Source organism: Bos indicus, chromosome 1, assembly GCF_029378745.1.
Source record: "Bos indicus isolate NIAB-ARS_2022 breed Sahiwal x Tharparkar chromosome 1, NIAB-ARS_B.indTharparkar_mat_pri_1.0, whole genome shotgun sequence".
Lineage (NCBI taxonomy): Eukaryota > Metazoa > Chordata > Mammalia > Artiodactyla > Bovidae > Bos > Bos indicus.
In genome coordinates, this window is record NC_091760.1 from 128,183,347 (window position 1) to 128,203,640 (window position 20,294).

The 20,294-nt window shown below is 41.8% G+C and overlaps 1 long non-coding RNA gene across 1 annotated transcript; it reads right to left on the reverse strand.

The window, feature by feature from the left end:
- Positions 1 to 197: 197 nt before the first annotated feature.
- Positions 198 to 15,901, reverse strand: LOC139179941 (uncharacterized). Its single transcript, XR_011564249.1, has 4 exons — positions 15,628 to 15,901; positions 15,250 to 15,325; positions 6,726 to 6,765; positions 198 to 368 (listed from the first exon to the last, which is right to left on the reverse strand). It is a non-coding gene; the product is annotated as an uncharacterized lncRNA (long non-coding RNA).
- Between the last annotated feature and the right edge of the window lie 4,393 nt (positions 15,902 to 20,294).

The window sequence follows — 20,294 nt, forward strand, 5'->3', positions numbered from 1 at the left end:
ACTGGCTCAGTGGTTGTGGCCTGCAGGCTTAGTTGCTCTGAGGCATGTGGGATCTTCCCGGACCAGAGATCAAACCTGTCCCCTGTATTGGCAGGTGGATTCTTAACCACTGGACCACCAAGGAAGTCCCCTAATAAGATTTAAAGTACTAAAATCTGGAAGGAAAAACACATAAACTCAAGTGTATGAGGGTCAATAATAATTTTTTATTCTTCTATCTAATTAAAGAAGTGAGTGAGTATTTATTGAGTGTCTACTATGAGCGAAGCCATGACAGGGAAGGATCCTGTGTTCATCTTTCCATCTTGTCAGGAACTAGGTTGCAAATATCCCTGCAAGTTTCTTTAGGCTTCTGACTTCTCTCTGACCTGTGGAAATCACAGAACAGTCTATCTTCAAGAAAGAGAAGTTTCCTTGGCATTCATGATTCCCTTGAACTTCTGTTTGTATTTCAATTCATTTGCACCAAATTATTAAACTCCATTTATTTATTTCACCAGCAGGCTCGTGGGACAGTTTTCTTCATACAGAGGGGAGAATGGGCTGTCTTTCTGGAACACTCCAAAGCATAGTTGGAAGATGGTGATCTTATAACAATCAGAGAGAGATATGACACACCACAGATGAAAGAAGCCTCAAGAGGGTCAAAGCTTCCAATGTAATAAACAATGGAAAGAAGGAAGATAGAAGAGGTATTTGCTACTGATGGTCAGTATGAAAATCTGCAATCCTAATTCAGACATGCAGATATGTATCTTTATGAAGAAAACTGGAAATGGTAACTAAAAGGGTAAGTATATAAGATTTTTTTCTACTTCTTTAAATTTCATTGAAAGGATTATTGACTGTCTAAATAACAATAACAACAGCAACAACCCACAATGGCTTGTAGGGGTTATACACACAAGTAAAATCTATGACAGCAAAAGCAAAAGGCTATGATGGGTGAAATGAGAGCATAGGTTGTAAGGTTCTTACACAACATGAATAGTGGTAAAACATCACTTGAAGTATAACATGAGAAGATAAAGAGGCATAAACCTTAAAGCAACCATTAACAAAACAAAGAGCTATAGTTTATAAGTCAACAAAGGAGATAAAATGAAGCATAAATAATACTTGCGTGTGCTCAGTTGCTTCAGTCATGTCCAACTCTTTGTGATCCCATGGGCTGTAGCCCGCCAGGCTCCTCTATCCATGGGATTCTCCAGGCAAGAATAATGGAATGGGTTGCAATGCACTATTCCAGGGGATCTTCTTGACCCAAGGATCAAACTCATGTCTCCTGTGTCTCCTACCTTGTAGCCGGATTCTTTACCCACTGAACTACCTGGGAAGCCCTAAACAATACTCGGCTCATCCAAAAGAAGACAGAAAATGAATAAAAGGAGGACAGAACAGATGGGACAAGAGCTACTATTTTAAAAAAAGTATTTCTTTAAGGCAGTATAAAGTTGAGTCTTGCTGTTTTAGCCAAGTAGAAAAATCCTGGGATAGATGACTTCACTGATGAATTCTATGTAACATTTAAGTAAGAAATTATATCAATTTTATGCAAATTTTTCTAGAAAATGAGAGAATCCTTTCTAACTTATTCTAAGAAGTCAGTATTACCCTGACACCCAAAACAGACAAAAGACATTACAAGGAAAGAAAGCTACAGAATATATGTCACTAAACTGATGCAAAAATTCAAAACAAAATGTTAGCAAATCAAATCCAATAATATGTAAAAAGGGGTTAAACATCACTTGTGAGTTTATCCCAGGAGCAAGGTCAGTTTAATGTGTGTCAACCGATCACTGAAATTAATGACCTAAAAAAGAAAAACCATATAATCATCTCAAATATGGAGAAAAACACTTGATAAAATCCAACATCCACTCCAGATTAAAAACTCACAGCAAATAGCTGTTTCTTCTAAAGAAAACTCACAGCAAATAGCAGTTTCTTCTAAAGAAAACTTCTTCAAATTGTTAAAGGACATTTATGAAAAGACTAGAGATAACATCTTAGCTAAAGAGGAAGACTGAATACATAAAATCAGGAACAAAACCGGAATGTCTGCTCTCACTACTTCTATTCAACATTGGGCTGGTGGGGTTAGCCAATGAAACAGGCACAGAAAAGAAATAAAGGCATTCAGCCTGATAATGAAATAGAGCTGTCCTTATTTGCAGGTCACATATCTGGCTGCAGGTAGAAAATCTGATGAAATTTACAAAAAAGACATTGGAACTAATAAGTGAGTGCAGCAGTGTTGCAGGATACAAGAACACAGACAAACACAAACTAGCTGTATTTCTATATACTAACAACCAATGACCAAAGTAGGAAATATTTTAAAAAATTTTTATTGGAGTATAGTTGATTTACAGTGTGTGTTAGTTTCAGGTTACAGCAAAGTGAACCCGTTATACATACATCCACTCTTCTAAAAACTGCATTAACAGCATCAAAAAATATTAAATACATATTAAATACTCAGACGTGAATCTCTAAGTTGGACATGACTTAGCAAATGAATAACGACAAAAGAGGTGAATCTAACAGAATCTGTGCAAGACTTATCTGCTAAAACTATATAAAACTATTAATCACTTTTGAGAGAAATTAAAGAAAACCTGAATGATTTAGGTCATTCAGGTATGACTTAAATCAAATCCCTTATGATTAGACAGTGGAAGTGAGAAATAGATTTAAGGGACTAGATCTGATAGATAGAGTGCCTGATGAATTATGGACGGAGGTGCGTGACATTGTACAGGAGACAGGCATCAAGACCATCCCCATGGAAAAGAAATGCAAAAAAGCAAAATGGCTGTCCGAGGAGGCCTTACAAATAGCTGTGAAAAGAAGAGAAGCCAAAAGCCAAGGAGAAAAGGAAAGAGATAAGCATCTGAATTCAGAGTTCCAAAGAATAGCAAGGAGACATAAGAAAGCCTTCCTCAGCGATCAGTGCAAAGAAATAGAGGAAAACAACAGAATGGGAAAGACTAGAGATCTCTTCAAGAGAATTAGAGATACCAAGGGAACATTTCATGCAAAGATGAGCTCGATAAAGGACAGAAATGGTATGGACCTAACAGAAGCAGAAGATATTAAGAAGAGATGGCAAGAATACACAGAACTATACATAAAAGATCTTTACGACCCAGATAATCATGATGGTGTGATCACTTACCTAGAGCCAGACATCCTGGAATGTGAAGTCAAGTGGGCCTCAGAAAGCATCACTACAAACAAAGCTAGTGGAGGTGATGGAATTCCAGTGGAGCTATTTCAAATCCTGAAAGATGATGCTGTGAAAGTGCTGCACTCAATATGTCAGCAAATGTGGAAAACTCAGCAGTGGCCACAGGACTGGAAAAGGTCAGTTTTCATTCCAATCCCAAAGAAAGGCAGTGCCAAAGAATGCTCAAACTACTGCACAATTGTACTCATCTCACATGCTAGTAAAGTGGTGCTCAAAGTTCTCCAAGCCAGGCTTCAGCAATACGTGAACCGTGAACTTCCTGATGTTCAAGCTGGTTTTAGAAAAGGCAGAGGAACCAGAGATCAAATTGCCAACATCCACTGGATCATGAAAAAAGCAAGAGAGTTCCAGAAAAACATCTATTTCTGCTTTATTGACTATGCCAAAGCCTTTGACTGTGTGGATCACAATAAACTGTGGAAAATTCTGAAGGAGATAGGGATACCAGACCACCTGATCTGCCTCTTGAGAAATTTGTATGCAGGTCAGGAAGCAACAGTGAGAACTGGACATGGAACAACAGACTGGTTCCAAATAGGAAAAGGAGTACGTCAAGGCTGTATATTGTCACCCTGCTTATTTAACTTATGTGCAGAGTACATCATGAGAAATGCTGGGCTGGAAGAGGCACAAGCTGAATCAAGATTGCCAGGAGAAATATCAATAACCTCAGATATGCAGATGACATCACCCTTATAGCAGAAAGTGAAGAGGAGCTAAAGAGCCTCTTAATGAAAGTGAAAGAGGAGAGTGAAAAGCTTGGCTTAAAGCTCAACATTCAGAAAACGAAGATCATGGCATCTGGTCCCATCACTTCATGGGAAGTAGATGGGGAAATAGTGGAAGCAGTATCAGACTTTATTTTTTGGGGCTCCAAAATCACTGCAGATGGTGACTGCAGCCATGAAATTAAAAGACACTAGCTCCTTGGAGGGAAAGTTATGACCAACCTAGACAGCATATTCAAAAGCAGAGACATTACTTTGCCAACAAAGGTCCATCTAGTCAAGACTATGGTTTTTCCTGTGGTCATGTATGGATGTGAGAGTTGGACTGTGAAGAAAGCTGAGCGCTGAAGAATTGATGCTTTTGAATTGTGGTGTTGGAGAAGAGTCTTGAGAGTCCCTTGGTCTGCAAGGAGATCCAACCAGTCCATTCTAAAGGAGATCAGCCCTGGGATTTCTTTGGAAGGACTGATGCTAAAGCTGAAACTCCAGTACTTTGGCCACCTCATGTGAAGAGTTGACTCATTGGAAAAGACTCTGATGCTGGGAGGGATTGGGGGCAGGAGGAGAAGGGGACAACAGAGGATGAGATCGCTGGATGGCTTCACTGACTTGATGGACATGAGTTTGAGTAGGCTCCAGGAGTTGGTGATGGACAGGGAGGCCTGGCGTGCTGTGATTTATGGGGTCACAAAGAGTCGGACATGACTGAGCAACTGAACTGAACTGAAAGAAAACCTAAAAAGAGATATATATGTTTTTCATGAATTGGAAAGCTCAGTATTGTTAAGAAAGCCATTCTTCCCACAGTGATCTATACATTCAATCAATCCCTATTGAAATCCAAGCAAATTTTCTTTTTGGGAGAAATTGACAAGCTGATTCTAAAATTTGTGTGTAAATACAGAAGACCTAGGATAGTCAAAATAAATTTCATAAAGGACAAAGCTGGAGGACTAATACTAACTGGTTTCATGACATTATAAACCTGCAGTAGTCAAGACTGTGTAGTATTAGCATCAAAATAGACAAGTAGATCAGTAAAATAGAATGAAGTCCAGAAAAAGTCCACACATATAGAGACAACTGAATTTTCACAACATGCAAAGGCAATTAGGTGAAGAGTAGTCTTTTTATCAAATGGTGCTGGGACCTTTAGGTATCCCCAGTGACTCAGCGGGCAGGAGACACAGGAGATGTGGGTTCAATCCCTGGGTCAGGAAGATCCCCCGGAGCAGGAAATGGTAACCCACCCCAGTATTTTTGCCTGAAAAATCCTGTGGACAGAGGAGCCTGGCGGGCTACAGTCCACGGGGTTGCAAAGGGTCAGACATGCCTGAGCAACTAAGCACTAAGCACTATACAATGGGAAAACTCTGATCAACATTTTACAGAATACACAAAAATTAACTCAAAGGGAACTAAAATCTAAACACAAAACCCAAAACTATAAAACTTCTAGAAGAAAACAAAGGAGAAAGTCTTGTGAGCTGGGGTAAAGCAAAAATTTCTTTAATAAGACACCAAAAAGGGACTTCCCTGATGATCCAGTGGTTACAGGTCCGCCTGCTGGTGTGGGGGACACAAGTTCGATCTCTGGGCAGGGAACTAAGATCCCACGAACAATGGAGCAACTAAGTCGGTATGCCACAACTACAGAGCCCATGCTCTAAAGCCTGCAAGCCACAGCTACTTAGCCCGCACATGCCTGACAGCCCACACATTGCAAATAGAGAATACCCCTGCTTGCCACAACTAGAGAAAGCCCATGCAGAGCAAGGAAGAGCCCCATGTACTTCAGCAAAGACCCAGGGAAGCCAAAAAACCCTACCAAAATCACAGTGTATAACAGAACAGATGAATGATCTGGATTTCACTGAAGTTAAAGATGTCTGCTCTTAAAGGACCCTACTAAGAGAATGAAAAGACAGGCTACACACTGGGAGAAAATAACACATACGTATGATAAAGGATGTCAGATCTAGAATATGTAAAGAACTCTCAAAATTTAATAACAAAAACCAAACAAAGCTAATTAAAAATAAGCAAAAGATTTAACAGACATTTCCAAAAAGAAGACACACGGATGGTAAACAAACATGAAATGAAATGAAAAACTCAGTGAAATACCACTTCACACCTAAACTTATTAAAAAAAAAAAAGCTGATCCTATCAAGGATGGGAAGGAGGTAGAACTCTCACACACAGGCACACAGGGAAGGTAATGACACAGCAAACAATGTGGAAATTTCTTTAAAAGTTAAACATGCACCTACCATATGATCCAGCATTTTACTCTTTGATATTTACTAAAAGAAAAGGAAGCACATGCCCACACATGAATATTCAGGGAAGCTTTGTTTGTAATAACCCCAATCTAGAAGCAACTCAAATGTCCATAAATGGCCAATGGATAAACAAATTGTTGTGTTCCCTACTCAGCAGTAAAAAGGAATGAACTACTGCAGCACATAAAAATATGGACACTTCCTAAAATAATTAAAGAAACTAGGTTTTTTAAAAAGCACATAAAAATCAAATATGTTCATTAGTGATCCAAAAATTGAAAACAACAAGCTATTAAACTCCAAGTTTAGAGTCCAGTTAGTGAAGACAACACTGATAATGGGAAATTATTAGTGATCTGGAGATCAAATGAGGGAATTTTATTTTCATTTTTAAAGATTGGTTAGAAATGGCAAGTTGATTTAAATAATCAGGATCTCACTAATTATTAACTTACATGCTCAGATGTAAATGTCCATCTTTCCATATCAACCTGCCTGCAAAGAATCCATTTATTATTATTATTATTATTATGGACAATTTTAAACAATGAGTAGAATGAACAGTATAATAAACTCTCATGTTTCCATTCAGTTCAGTTCAGTCGCTCAGTTGTGTCCAACTCTTTGCGACCCCATGAATCGCAGCACACCAGGCCTCCCTGTCCATCACCAACTCCTGGAGTTCACTCAAGCTCATGTCCATCGAGTCGGTGATGCCATCCAGCCATCTCATCCTCTGTCATCCCCTTCTTCTCCTGCCCCCAATCCCTCCCAGCATCAGAGTCTTTTCCAACGAGTCAACTCTTCACATGAGGTGGCCAAAGGACTGGAGTTTCAGCTTTAGCATCATTCCTTCCAAAGAAATCCCAGGGCTGATCTCCTTTAGAATGGACTGGTTGGATCTCCTCACAGTCCAAGGGACTCTCAAGAGTCTTCTCCAACACCACAGCTCAAAAGCATCAATTCTTCGGCACTCAGCTTTCTTCACAGTCCAACTCTCACATCCATACATGACCACAGGAAAAACCATAGCCTTGACTAGATGGACCTTTGTTGGCAAAGTAATGTCTCTGCTTTTCAATATGCTATCTAGGTTGGTCATAACTTTCCTTCCAAGGAGCAAGTGTCTTTTAATTTTATGGCTGCAATTACTCAGCTTCAAAATTTTTCAACTCATCGCCTATCTTATTTCATCTATAGATCCCCACCCACTCCTTGTGCCTCCAGCCCCGACATCAGGCTATTTTATCTGGAAATATTTGTTTGTATTTCTGCATGAATCATGTTATTTGCAGTCTCTGTTTCAAATTTCTAGTAATTCAGAACCAGTCCTGGCAACTTCATCAGAAAATCTTGGAGGGGCTGGGAAGGAATGTAGGACTGCCCACACATTGATCAACTTGCCAAGAGATTTTTCGTAAGAAAAGAAAAAAAAAAAAAGGGTTATCTTCTCTGTTTACAAAGAAAAAAAAAACCAACTTGCTTTTCTGTAGCTAGTGAGTTGTGATATTCTATTAGACTCTGTGAAAATCCCAGGAGCTGTTGCGTAACATGACTGTTATCCGGGAAAGGAATGTGCATTTTTAGATGGAAAACTGAAATTCTAGAACATGTCCCCTGTGGGCAATCGGACTCTTACGGGCATCCACACTTGCTTTACGGGAGGCTACTTGATATGGGAAGTAACCCAACAGATGCTGTGTTCCCATGAGTGCTTCCAAGATATCAGAGATGTCTTCATCTTCATCCCTGGAGATGTTTTCACAATGGGGTTCTTTGTTCTTCAAAACCTTCAAAAATCTCTCCACCCGATTTTCTTTCTTTTCTTGTCTTTTTCTTTTCCCCTACTGTGGAACCATCCACCTTCTCGAATGCAATAGCTCTACTGGTTGCTGCCAAGGGAAATACTTCATTGAATCCAAAGTATTTTTAGTGGGAAAGAAATAACTTTGAAAACAGAAATATTATTGATACTGCTTCTTCCCCCCCTTTTTTTTGTTGAATTTAGGTATGCTATACATAAAAGTCGGAGAAGGCAATGGCACCCTACTCCGGTACTCTTGCCTGGAAGATCCCATGGATGGAGGAGCCTGGTAGGCTGCAGTCCATGGGGTTGCTAAGAGTCAGAGATGACTGAAGCGACTCAGCAGCAGCATACATAAAAGTACAGGAATCCTAACCATATAGCTTGATGAATTTCTACAGCCATATGTATTCATGTCACCATCACCTGGATACATATGTGGAACTTTTCTAGGACCCCAGCTAGCTCCCTCATGTGTATCCGCAAGATCAATAACAAAGCCCCCTCAGAAGTAAAACTCTTCTGACTTCTACAATCAGAGCTCACTTTTGCCTGTTCTAGAACTCACCTAGGTGGAATTATGTATTCTTTTGTGTCTTTTAGTCAACATTGTTATGAGATTCATCCATGCTATGTATAGTAGTGGTCCATTTCTCTTCAAAACAATCATTATGCATTTTTCCATTGTATGAATATTGCCTCCACATATTTATCTCTTTTCCTGTTGATGGACATTTGGGTTGTTTCCGGTTTGGGGCTGTAAGAATAGTAATGCTCTCTTGGTCAGTTATATATATGGTAATTATTTTCTCTCAGGCTATGTCTTTACATTTTTACTTTCTAATATGTCTTTTGATGAAGAAGTTATTAATTTTAATGATGATCTATATGTGTGACTTTTTCTTTATGATTACTGCATTGTGTACTCTGCTAAAGAAGTCTTGCTTACCCCAAGGACATGAAGATTTTTTCTTATGTTTTCTTGTAGAATTTTTTGTTGTTGTTGCTTTACATTTCATGTTTAGGTCTATAATCATTTTCAACTGAATTTTTTGTCTATGATGTGAGATAGAGAGATGATGTGTGTTTTTCCACAAGGATATGCAATTGACCCAGCAACACCTATTGGAAAGACCATTCCCCCACCCCCATCCCCACTGAATTTTAGTAACAAAATCCATTGACCATATTAGCAGGGTCTATTCTTTTCTATTCATTGATCTATTTGTTTATCCTTATACAAATCAAATGATCCTAATTTTTATATCTTTACAGTGAGGTTCAATATCTGACAGTATAAGTCCTCCTACTCTTCTTTTCCTTTTTTTGATTTTTTTTAATTGGAGGATAATTGCTTTAAAATACTGTGTTGGTTTCTGTCATACATCAATATAAATAAGCCATAGGTATACCTACATCCCCTCCCTCCTGAAACCCCTCTCATCTCCCTCTCCATCCCAGCCCTCTAGGTTGTCACAGAGCACTGATTTGAACTCCCTGTGTCACACTACAAATTCCCATTTGCTATCTATTTTAAGAAGATACACAGATAGCCAACAAACACATAAAAACATGCTCAGTTCAGTTCCATACAGTCACTCTGTTGTGTCCAACTCTTGTGACACACCAGGCTTCCCTGTCCATCACCAACTCCTGGAGCTTGCTCAAACTCATGTCCATCGAGGAGTCAGTGATGCCATCCAACCATCTCATCCTCTGTTGCTCCACTTATTTGGCTCTTCTTCAATGTCTCTTGACACTGTTTTGTAGTTTCCAGTGTAGAGGTCCTACACCTATTTCATTAGATTTTCTTATTTTTTGTTACATAAATGACATTGCTAACATTTCATTTTCTAACTGTTGCTAATATGTAGACATACAATTTTAAAAACATTGTCTTGAATCCAGTGACCTTTCTAAATTCTCTTATTAATTTTAGTTTTCTATAGATCTGTTTTTAGGTATACAATAATGTCATCTGCTGGAGATCAGTGGAGAAATAACTCCAGAAAGAATGAAAGGATGGAGCCAAAGCAAAAAACAATACCCAGTTGTGGATGTGACTGGTGATAGGAGCAAGGTCCAATGTTGTAAAGAGCAATATTGCATAGGAACCTGGAATGTTAGGTCCATGAATCAAGGCAAATTGGAAGTAGTCAAACAGGAGATGGCAAGAGTGAACATCGACATTCTAAGAATTAGCAAACTAAAATGGACTGGAGTAGGTGAATTTAACTCAGATGACCATTATAGCTACTACTGTGGGCAGGAATCCCTTAGAAGAAATGGAGTAGCCATCATGGTCAACACAGACTGGTTCCAAATAGGAAAAGTAGTACATCAAAGCTGTATATTGTCACCCTGCTTATTTAATTTATATGCAGAGTACATCATGAGAAACGCTGGGCTGGAAGAAGCACAAGCTGGAATCAAGATTGCTGGGAGAAATATCAATAACCTCAGATATGCAGATGATACCACCCTTATGGCAGAAAGTGAAGAGGAACTAAAAAGCCTCTTGATGAAAGTGAAAGAGGAGAGTGAAAAAGTTGGCTTAAAGCTCAACATTCAGAAAACGAAGATCATGGCATCTGGTCCCATCACTTCATGGGAAGTAGATGGGGAAACAGTGGCAAACTTTATTTTTTGGGGCTCCAAAATCACTGCAGATGGTGATTGCAGCCATGAAATTAAAAGAAACTTACTCCTTGGAAGGAAAGTTATGACCAACCTAGACAGCATATTCAAAAGCAGAGACATTACTTTGCCAACAAAGGTCCATCTAGTCAAGGCTATGGTTTTTCCAGTGGTCATGTATGGATGTGAGAGTTGGACTGTGAAGAAAGCTGAGCGCTGAAGAATTGATGCTTTTGAACTGTGGTGTTGGAGAAGACTCTTGAGAGTCCCTTGGACTGTGAGGAGATCCAACCAATCCATTCTAAAGGAGGTCAGTCCTGGGTGTTCTTTGCAAGGACTGATGCTAAAGCTGAAACTCCAGTACTTTGGCCACCTCATGTGAAGAGTTGACTCATTGGAAAAGACTCTGATGCTGGGAGGGATTGGGGGCAGGAGGAGAAGGGGATGACAGAGGATGAGATGGCTGAATGGCATCACCGACTCGATGGACAAGAGTATGGGTGAACTCCAGGAGTTGATGATGGATAGGGAGGCCGGGCGTGCTGCGATTCATGGGGTCGCAAAGAGTCGGACACGACTGAGCAACTGAACTGAACTAAATGTCATCTGCAAATGTTGGTTGTATTTCTTCTCTTCCAATTTTTAATACTTTGTAATTTCATATACATGTCTTATGGAACTGCCTAGATTTCCAATATAATGTTGCATAGAAATAGTGGGCAATCTTTCCTGTTTGTTGGCTAAGAGGAAAGCATTCAATAATTTATCATTAAACATGATATTAGCTGTAGGTGTTTTGTGGATTTCTTTTACTAGATTAAGAATGTTTCCATCTTCCCAGTTTTCTGAGTCTTTTTAAATCATGAACAAGGGTAGCATTTTAGCAAATGTTTTACATTTACATTTGAGATGATAATGGTTTTTCTCTTTTACTTGGTCAATATGATGAATTACATCATTTTTTCATTTTTAAATCAACTCATGAAACAAACCAACTTTGGTCAGGATAAACCTTTTATCTTGGATTTGCTTTGCATTTTTGTTTAAGATCTTGTATTTCTATTTTGTGTAGTTTCTGGAAATGTTATGTGCATGGCGGTTGTTCAGGAGTGGCCAGATACATAAATTTCTGGTTGTGCCGGGTCAGACTCTGAGTCAGTGCTGGGAAGGCTTCATCCAGGTGTGGCTTCCTCATTCTTGTTTACTCTAATAATCCAGCTTCTCCTTGCCACTCTGCAGGGGCATTTCAGCAATAGAGACGACTTTAGTCTTAGGACAGTCAAAATACGTTCCCACCTGGTGGATCAGAATAGCACTGTTGCTGTTAAGTTGCTAACTCATGTCCAGCTCATTGTGACCCCATGGACTGTAGCATGACAGGCTGCCCTGTCCTTCACCATCTCTGTGAGTTTGCTCAAACTCATGTCCATCGAGTCCGTGATGCCATCCAACCATCTCATCCTCTGTCATCCTCTTCTCCTCCTGCCCTCAATCTTTCCCAGCATCAGGATCTTTTTCCAATGAGTCAGCTCTTGGCATCAGAAGCCTCAGCTTCAGCATCAGTCCTTCCATGAATATTCAAGGTTTATTTTCTTTAGGATTGACTGGTTTGATCTCCTTGCTGTCCAAGGGACTCTCAAGAGTCTTCTCCAGCACTACAGAATAGCTTTGGGGTAATTCCAATCCTAGCAGACCAGTGGCATGCTGGAGCTAGCTCATACTGCAATAGCTGATGGTTAAAATGTCAGGAATTTTGAAAGCTGGTTATTGATTACAACATTATTAAAAATTCAATCATATAAACTTGCAATTTGAAAAATTATATTAAAAACAAAGATAATAAAAATTCTAAACTTATCACTTTTAATTATATTACTATCAACCTTGCCCTGCTTCCCAAGAGGCGCTAGTGGTAAAGAATCTGCCTGCCAATGCAGGAGATATGGATTTGATCCCTAGGTTGGAAAGATCTGCTAGAGAAAGAAATGGCAAGCCACTTCAGTATTCTTGCCTGGGAAATCCCATGGGCAGAGGAGCCTGGCAGGCTACAGTCCATGGGGTCATAGAGTTGGGCATGACTGAGCACGCATGCTCAAGCATGCATCTTTGCCCTATGGGTAACTGACATTTAGGTATCTATATGCCGGAAATAATATTTAATGATTGGCCACTGATCATCTTTTCCCAACTCTGCATTTAGGGACATCATACTGGAGCTTAAAATTGGCTGTGGTGGGAGTATTTATACTATGGAAAACAGCAAACACTTCAAATCAGGCTTTTAAATTTTTCCCCAGAGAGCTGGTTGTTAGACATCTGCAAAGTGTTAGTCACTCAGTCGTGTCCAACTCTTTGTGACCCCATGGACTTTAGCCATCAGGCTCCTCTGTCCATGGAATTCTCCAGGCAAAACTAATGGAGTGGATTGCCATTTCCTTCTCCATAGACATCTGCAAACACACGGCTATAGCAACTTCTCTATCTGCTCCCTATGTCTCTTCCCTGTTTGGTACCATCACCAGCTTACTTGTTTGTGTTCCTTTCCTACTAGATGATAAATTGCACAAGAGTGGAGATTTTTATTCATTTTCTTCTCTGTGGTTTCCTCAGCACCACCAGCAGGGCCCGGCACATGGCAGGCCCTAATACATATTTTTCTAATGGATGAATGGATGGATGGCGAGTGTCCTCACACCTTCCCCCACCTAACTCCAGCATGCACCCAGTCATCAAGCCCATGGACATGGGCTTTTTGCATCAGCTTTCTCTTCCCAAACACCTACTCCCAAGGTCTTCATTCAGGCCTTCCTGGTTCTTGGGACCAAAAGACTTTCTCTTGATTTCCCCACCTCTACTTTTGCCTGCTTGCTAAGCCCTCTTCCACAGACACTCCAGGAAGGCTGTACAAAAGCATAAATTAAATATCTTTTCTGCTTCATGCCTGCCTTGGCTCCTGCAACAGCGTTTAAGAAATCTAGTCCAGACCCTGCACCTGCTGCTTCCTGTTACACGGTTGGGTTATACTAGGAAAAATACAATTTTGATGGTAGCCTAAGGCTCCTTGGAGATGCTTCAGCTGCTTAGCATTTGATGTTCAGGTGGGAGAGGCATGGAGGGGGAGGGGGGCTTTGCAAGCACCCCCAACACATATATTTGGAACAAACTGGCTTTTATCTATTTCACTAAGCTTTTGGATCTTTACAATTTTGCTTGAAAAAAGAATTTTTTAGATCTATAGGATCAAGTCTATGGAATGTTCTCTTGATTCATATAGATCCACATTCTTCCTTCTCTGCCCTGCTCTGAAGGACCTCTATGGACAAGACCAATCAGATCCCCTTGTTTGCTGTGCTCCTCAGGGCTTCAGCCAGTGGGCAGACACTAATGGAGATTGGAGGAGGGACAAGAGATGGGTCAGAGTATTAACGCCCTTGCTCTCTCCCTGCCAGACTGTGATGGGCACTGAATGTTCCTTCATCTAAGGCCATAGCTCCTATTGGCTGGCTCTCTTATAGTTACAGATCCCTGCCTTTCCAGTTAGTTTCCTCTCTTAGCCATCCAGACTGAGTGACATAACAATATCTCCCCCAGCCACCCATGCGAGCCCAGGGTGCTTCACTCTCAATGGTTAGCTTCCCAAGCCCTGCCCCATCTCTGTATGATGACTTTCTATTAACTCTCTTCATCCTCCCTTAAAAAAAAAATATTTATTTTCGGCTATGTTGGGTCTTCATTGCTTTGCAGGGGCTTTCTCTAGTTGCGGTGAGTGGGGTCTACTCTTTGTTGTGATGCACAGGCTTCTCCTTGCAGTGGCTTCTCTGTGGAGCACAGGCTCTAGAGGACATAGGCTTCCGTAGCTGCTGCTCCTGGACTCTAGAACTCGGGCTCAGTAGTCGTAGTGCGTGAGTTTAGTTGCTCTGTGGCATGTGGAATCTCCCCAGACCCAGGATCGAAACTGTGTCCCCTGCATTGGCAGGCGGATTCTTACCACTGTACCACCAGGGAATTCCCAGCTTCCTTTTGGAGTGTGCTGACTGTGTCCTCCTAGCACTCTGACCCCTTCCAAGCCCGTATTCCTGAGTGCAGCTTACAAGCCGTCATCCTGCATCACTGCCCCCTGCCTCCTGCTCCCCCCTCAGCTCATCCTCTATCACCTGGGTGCTCCCTATCACACTCTGAGCCCTTTCCCACCTCCATGCACTGCTTCTGCTGGGGCTTCTTTTCTCTAGGCCCCTTGCTCACATCATCAGCCAGCACTGGGCTTTGCATCCACCCATTTGCATCTCAGTCCCTCTGCTGGGGTGTGGGGGGTGCCCCTGGGTGTCAGGAGCAAGACACCCCTTGGGTCTGGCACAAGGCCTGACACAGAGCCATTTATTGACTCAAAGTGATGACTGAATGGCAACTCTTTCCTTTAAATGCCATCCCTGTGCAACAAATCATCAATACATTATCCCTGTTGAATGGAAAAACCCCCAGGCATAGAAGAAGTGTATCTGAGGCCTCTGTGCTGGTTGGAAGAAAAAGGACTTGTGTACCTGAATCCCGCCACATGGGCTGGTGGGCTGGGCACTCAGCAACTCCGGGGTTCCTCATACAAAAGAGCCCTATTTACTGGGTAGAAAAAACAAGGGAAGACACTGTCACCACACCAGAGTTGGCTTATTCACTCCCAAAGCCATCAAGAAAGTGGAGGGAGCACCACTGTTATTGGCCAAATGTGTCATCTTGTGTAAGAAAGCAAGGTTTCTAAATATTAGGAAATATTAGGCTAAATATTAGGAAAATTACAGCCAGGTCTCACTATCTCAAATTCTTCCATTCAAAACCAAACCATCTTCAGTCTGTCTCACACTAGTTATTCTTCAGTTATTCTGACGGGTCATGCAACACTCTCTGAGAAATTCTCCACATACCTTGGGCCCCACAGAACAGGGAGGATAAGTAGGGCTGGAATCCATCCGTCATGAGCTGTGCAGCATCAGGGCAGAGCCAGCTGGTCCTTCCTCCTTGGCTCTGGTAAACAACCGGGTCAGCATCACTAAAGGAAGGGAAAAGGAGGAAGACTCCCTGGCTTTGGACTTAAGCACATTGGTGACAAGCGCCATTCAAAATATTCCCCTCTAGGAGAACGCGGGGTGGGCTGGGTCAGCTTTTTTCTCTTCTATAACACACAGTTGGCCCTTTGTATTCAGGAATTCTGCAGCCTGCAAGTCAACCAACCAGATCCATCTGCAGTTGGTTGAATCTGCTCATGTGGAACCGCAAATAGGAGGGTTGACCTCACTGCACCATCTTATACCATAAGGAACTTGAGCATCTGAGGAGTTTGGTATCTCTGGGGAATCCTGGAACAAATCCCTCAGGGATACTGAGGGAAGACTGTACATGCTCACTAACATTACCCCGTCTTCACTGAGATGATGGACTCAAGCACCTCATCCAGGTGGGCTCAACCCTGCCTGCACCCTGGACTCACCTGGAGAGCTTTAAAAACTACCAAGGCTAGGACGCCACCCCCAGAGGTCCTGATTTAATTGGTCTGGGGAAGGACCTGGGTCCTGGGACTTTTTACAGTATTCCTCAAGGGATTCTAACATGCAACCAGGCTTGTATAATCATATAATACAGCTCATTAACAGGAGGACCCAAGGAATTGGTCCTCAAGGAATTCACTGTCTAACCAGAAACACTCAGGGCATGTCTGGTGTCTGAGGAGAGATCCTTGATGCCTGTGAGCTCTTTGGACATCAGTGGCTAAGCATGTGAGATATTTCAAAGTCAAGTCCAGAACCAGCAGACGCCCTTTGTGAAGCCTCCCTTGGTTTGATTGTGCGTGTGTGTGTGTGTGTGTGTGTGTTTACCCACTGATGTATGTCCGGGGGTAGTCCAGAGAGGCGAATGCAGATGCCTTGACCCCGACTCAGACAGTTAATGCCCAGGAGGGAGGTTGGCAGTGAGAGGTCCCCTGTGTCTTGGGAGGGGTGGATCACAGAATAAGGGCCCCTTCTCAAGGGGCGGTCACAACTCAGCCTCTGCCAGCATCACCAGCAAGGAATGCGGGCTTGGTCTTACCACACCTCCCTAATTTTTAAGAGGTCAGAAATCTGGATTTTCTGTTCAATTACTTGATTTTTTTTCTGAGTTGGGCTCAATTTCATTAAATCACACACATACTCTAAGTAGAATGACGAAACCCATCTACAGACTGGGATGGGAACCAGGCCCCCAGAACTAGAGAGAACAGCAGTCCAACTCTCTGTGTTTTAGATTAAAAGTGGAGATTTTCTCTCCTCACTGCAGACCTGGGGAGCAATGCGCAGGCTCTTTTGCCCCTTTGCTGAGGCACAGGTGTGACTTATGTTGGATAGAGGTTCCAGGGAGTGGGTAAAACTGTCCTGGTACAGATCAATTGCCATGTGACTCTGCAACCTGTCGCCTGCTACCATTTTGGCTGTGACATCGTGAGGTGATGAAGCCATTGTTTCTTGGTGAAAGAAACCCCCCCACCCCCTCTAAAGTAGCCGATTGCTGCCATGATGGGAAGAAAGTAAGGGAAGGAGGGGTGGCTCCAGAAATTGGGAATGTGACATTGAGGGTAAAGAGAGACTGGTGGGGCTGATGGGAGGGCATTCGGCAGGGCTCGGGTCTGTGGGGAACCCGGCCTACCGTATGCTATTTTGCAGACAATTAAAGTGATTAGCTTAGGAATATATCTACCTAAAGAAACTAAAGACCTATATATAGAAAACTATAAAACACTGGTGAAAGAAATCAAAGAGGACACTAATAGATGCAGAAATATACCATGTTCATGGATTGGAAGAATCAATATAGTGAAAATGAGTATAATACCCAAAGCAATTTATAGATTCAACACAATCCCTATCAAGCTACCAACAGTATTCTTCACAGAGCTAGAACAAATAATTTCACAATTTGTATGGAAAAACAAAAAACCTCGAATAGCCAAAGCGATCTTGAGAAAGAAGAATGGAACTGGAGGAATCAACCTACCTGACTTCAGGCTCTACTACAAAGCCACAGTTATCAAGACAGTATGGTACTGGCACAAAGACAGAAATATAGATCAATGGAATAAAATAGAAAGCCCAGAGATAAATCCACGCACATATGGATACCTTATCTTTGACAAAGGAGGCAAGAATATACAATGGATTAAAGACAATCTCTTTAACAAGTGGTGCTGGGAAATCTGGTCAACCACTTGTAAAAGAATGAAACTAGACCACTTTCTAACACCATACACAAAAATAAACTCAAAATGGATTAAAGATCTAAACGTAAGACCAGAAACTATAAAACTCCTAGAGGAGAACATAGGCAAAACACTCTCTGACATACATCACAGCAGGATCCTCTATGACCCACCTCCCAGAATATTGGAAATAAAAGCAAAAATAAACAAATGGGACCTAATTAACCTTAAAAGCTTCTGCACATCAAAGGAAACTATTAGCAAGGTGAAAAGACAGCCTTCAGAATGGGAGAAAATAATAGCAAATGAAGCAACTGACAAACAACTAATCTCAAAAATATACAAGCAACTCCTACAGCTCAACTCCAGAAAAATAAACAACCCAATCAAAAAATGGGCCAAAGAACTAAATAGACATTTCTCCAAAGAAGACATACAGATGGCTAACAAACACATGAAAAGATGCTCAACATCACTCATTATAAGAGAAATGCAAATCAAAACCACTATGAGGTACCATTTCACGCCAGTCAGAATGGCTGCGATCCAAAAATCTACAAATAATAAATGCTGGAGAGGGTGTGGAGAAAAGGGAACCCTCTTACACTGTTGGTGGGAATGCAAACTAGTACAGCCACTATGGAGAACAGTGTGGAGATTCCTTAAAAAACTGGAAATAGAACTGCCTTATGATCCAGCAATCCCACTGCTGGGCATACACACTGAGGAAACCAGAAGGGAAAGAGACATGTGTACCCCAATGTTCATCGCAGCACTGTTTATAATAGCCAGGACGTGGAAGCAACCTAGATGTCCATCATCAGATGAATGGATAAGAAAGCTGTGGTACATATACACAATGGAGTATTACTCAGCCATTAAAAAGAAAACATTTGAATCAGTTCTAATGAGGTGGATGAAACTGGAGCCTATTATACAGAGTGAAGTAAGCCAGAAGGAAAAACACCAATACAGTATACTAACGCATATATATGGAATTTAGAAAGATGGTAACAATAACCCGGTGTACGAGACAGCAAAAGAGACACTGATGTATAGAACAGTCTTATGGACTCTGTGGGAGAGGGAGAGGGTGGGAAGATTTGGGAGAATGACATTGAAACATGTAAAATATCATGTGAGAAACGAGTTGCCAGTCCAGGTTCGATACACGATACTGGATGCTTGGGGCTAGTGCACTGGGACGACCCAGAGGGATGGTATGGGGAGGGGGGAGGGAGGAGGGTTCAGGATGGGGAACACATGTATACCTGTGGCGGATTCATTTTGATATTTGGCAAAACTAATACAATTATGTAAAGTTTAAAAATAAAATAAAATTAAAGATTAAAAAAAAAAAAAAGAATCCACCTGCAATGCAGGAGAACTGGGTTGGGAAGATCTCCTGGAGAAGGAAAAGGCTACCCACTCCAGTATTCTGGCCTGGAGAATTCCATGGACTATATAGTCCATGGGGTTAAGAGTCAGACACGACTGAGCCACTTTCACTTTCATATTTAATTCACACCTTATTTCACAAAGGATTTGAGGTGGCATACAGTGAAAGTAAAGCTTCAAATAATTTTTTGTTCACTTGCTTGGTCTCCTTATTCTTAAATGCGTGAATAATGTTAAATGTGTCCATGAAAGCATTGTTTCATATTTGATATACACAAGGAAAGATTAAAAAATTATACATCACCATTTGTAAATGTAAAAAAAAAAAAAGTGATTAGCAGGACTGTTTGAGTAAGTGCGTCTGTCAGGAACCTCAGAGAACATGCCAGGGGTGAGAAGGCCAGGGGCTGGGGGATGACGGACACTGGCCCTGGGTGGTAAGGAGGTGCCCAGGGTGTCCACGAGGGAAAGGTTGTCATGTGTGTGTGTGTGTGTGTGTTGGTTGGTCAGTCACTAGTCATGGCCAACTCTTGGGACCCCATGGACAGTAGCCCTCCAGGTTCCTCTGTCAATGGATTTCCCAGACAAGAATAATGGAGTGGGTTGCCATTTCCTTCTCCAGGAGATCTTCCTGACCCAGGGATCGAAAGCGCATCTCCTGCTTGGCAGGCACATTCTTTACTACTAAGCCACCAGAGAAGTCCAAGTGTGTGTGTAGGAGGTACCAACATACAAGGAAGCCTGGATGTGTGTTGCACATACACAGGCGATCTGAATGGGAACCTGGGGCAGAGAAGAGAACAGGGGCTCTCGACCTCAGCTCAGCTCCCAGGGACGCAGAACCTCCCGCTTGGAGCAGAATGGAGCAGCAGGAAGTTCCCCTCATCGAGAGGGGCCCCACCATCCACTCCCTATCACTTGTTTGGCTCCCTTGTGTTTTTCCAGAACTCAGCATCTCTCCAGAGG